We start from the raw sequence: 3,098 nt of genomic DNA, 5'->3' as shown, positions 1-3,098 counted from the left end.
TAGTTGTGCTTGGAGCTCTTCTTCTTCTATCGTCCAATTAGCAAATCCTGCTAGACATTCATCCATTCACAATAGTTTAAGGGTTTCAGTCTTGTAAACTGAAGGGTTTCATGAAAAGATTCCTCAGTGGGGGCACCAAATGACGGGAGCAAAGCGAACCCCGAACCCCCGACGGCCTCTAAAACACTGGGACCGAATGGAGCGCCTCGAGCCTGTCATGGTAAAGCAAACAGGGGGCACCACCTAGCTTCAGCGGCTAGGACGCAAACAACACACCACCATAACAAAGTTTTCAACCAAAAGAGATGGATGCTTGGGAGTAATGATGAAAAGGAAGGGGAATGAGATCAAGTAAAAGAGAGAGAGAGAGAGAGAGTGAGGGAAGGGGTATAGCGGCTTAGTACTTAGGCATCACAAAAGGATGGCGAATCCGCACACCCTTCACATATACACAAGCTCACTCCAAAACACAAGACTAGGTGGCGATTCCGCACACCTCACATGGGCAAAACATTGCAAGAAAACATACTCACAAAACCTCAAGCTTTATTTAGAGAATTAGGCGATGAAATGGGGAGCATAGGGTAGGGGAATGAGAAGGGAGAGAGTGGTAGAGCACATGGCGGATAGGTGGGAGTTGATGGCGAAGACTCGCACGAGGATTATGGCCATCATCCTTCATTTAGTTGCCCTTCATCTTCCATAGCCAAGGGTGTAGAGGTCATGCTCAAGACAAGCATGGTGATTGAGGTGATGGTGATGGTGTGGGTGTGTGTGTGTGCACTAGGCACACACAGTGCATAGTGTGTTCTTTGGTGATGTTGTGTGTTTTTGTGTGATGGTGACCCCTCTTTATATAGGGGAGGAGCGGGGGGGAGAAATTCTAGAATTTAGAAATGAAGAAATCATTATCTACATAGGCCATGTGACTGTGGGCCCCACTTGTCTGGTTGTGTGTATATGTGCCAGAACAGCAGTCTCATGAGAGAGAGACTAAGAGAGAGAGATGGGTTGATGAAAAAAAGTAAGAGGTGACATGGAGAATAAAGTAATTACAAGAGGGGAGAGAGAGGAGTGTGTTCAGAGGTGAATCTGTGTGCAGATGTGTGTGAACACAAGAAAAATCAGGTAACCACTGGGTGGGGATGGGTCTGTGGGCACCTTTTTTAGTGAAACTGAGTGTGTGTGAGTGTGGGGGAGGTTATTTAGCTACAAGACAAGAGACATGGCGCCCTTTAGAGAGAGGGGGGGTATTTGGGTCATGGGATATGATAGGAGAGAGAAAGGGGGGGTGGGGTATACTATTTTGGAAGATAGGGTAAGTTGCATGTGAGTTAGGGTGCATTATTGGTGAGTTAGAATGCATTATTGGTGAGAGGTGGGGTAGCTTGAGGGGAGAGAGAAAGGAGAAAGGACAAGGGGAAGAGAGAGGGGGTTGACCTTTTGAGTGGAGGAGAGGAAAAGGGACACACGGCGGGGCAACAGTGAAGAAAAAGGAGGCAAGGTGGGGATGGGCTGCCCCGCAGGCATGAGGTGGCCTATTTTACCTTTCTCATATATTTACATAATCATACTTTATTTTTTTCTTACTTTTTTCCAATGTCTTTTATCACTCCCTCCCTAAGAGGGGGTTTTCATGGGGTGGGGACGAGAGAAGAGGGGTATGGGAGCTTGGCTTGTGAAAAGCCCCCATCAATGGTTTTGTAGTTGGGGGCAATATAGGTGGTGTAATGTATGAAGCGTGACCCACCGGATTTCTCCCAAGCTGTAATACATTGGCGTTGTAGAAAAGCTTCATTCACTTGAGAGTCAATTGAAACATCATGTAGCAAGTGTAATGCATCCCATCTCCCAAACCACTTATTTATGTCTTGCATCCATCCCGTGCTCAAGATCTTGCTTTTATGCGTCTTTTGAACTTTTTTGCTTGCTTCCCATGCAATTGTAGGAAGTCGATGTGAGGGTTTTGACGCATCTTTATCATGTACTCCACAACCCTTTCCATGCCCATAACCTCAATTGGAAGAGATCTCGACTCAAGAAGTAGGAGCATATATGGTGTTTGTGTCTTAACTTGGAGAAAGTTTGTAAGAAAACGCTTTTGGACATTCTCAAACTCTTTCCAAGTAGACTTTGAGATGCTCCCGCCCCACACTTCAACTCCATAAAGAAGAACCAGTGTCACCAATGCATCAAAAAGATACTTCTTGAGAACCCAACACTTGATGTTTCCCGCACTACACACGTTCTCAAATGCATAATATGCTCTCTTTCCCGCTTCCAAACGACGCATAGCACATTCATGTTACTTGTGATTGGATGGAACCTCAAGCCCAAGGTACTTAAAGCTCTCAACAACTTGAAGTGTCTCGTTTTTGTACACAATGCATGGCTTCTCCTTATGGTTGGTTTTCACAAGCATAACCTTTGTTTTGGATTCATTTACAATCAGCTAGCCCACTATGCAAGCAAAAGTTCTCAAGGACAACCATAAGCTTTTGTGCATCTTCTAAAGTGTGTGCTAGAAGCACTACATCATCCGCATACAACAAAAACATGATTACCGCATTGCAAATAGTGACCTCTTCAATTCCTTCTTCTTGCATAAAGTCAAGTACCATTTGTTCCAATTGATCGATGCATAGACCAAAGAGAGTTGGTGAAAATGGACATCCTTGTTTAACCCCAATAGTGCTTACAAAAATTTCTGAAATTTCTCTTCCCATGCGCAATTGACAAATCACCTTCTCATAGATTCGAGAAACTGCAAGCATAAACTCACTTGGCACTTGGAGTTCTTCCATCCTTCTCCACAAATTGTTACGTGGAATCATATCAAAGGCTTTCTTAAAGTCCACAAAACAACAATACAACCGCTTTCCTTTCAACCGACTTTCCTCCATGAGAACACGAAGAGTGACAAGATGATCAATGGTGCTATGGAACCGACAAAAACCCGCTTGTCCCTTTGCACGCTTGTAATTCTCTTCAGCCCAATCACTCAATTTCATCTCCATTATGCACCTAAACAACTTTGCCATAAGAGACCCAATCATTGTAGTCCGGTAGTTGCTTACATTCTTTACATCCCCTCCTTT

This window comes from Adiantum capillus-veneris, chromosome 12, assembly GCF_014529385.1.
Source record: "Adiantum capillus-veneris isolate H3 chromosome 12, ASM1452938v2, whole genome shotgun sequence".
Lineage (NCBI taxonomy): Eukaryota > Viridiplantae > Streptophyta > Polypodiopsida > Polypodiales > Pteridaceae > Adiantum > Adiantum capillus-veneris.
This window is presented reverse-complemented; position numbering follows the sequence as displayed.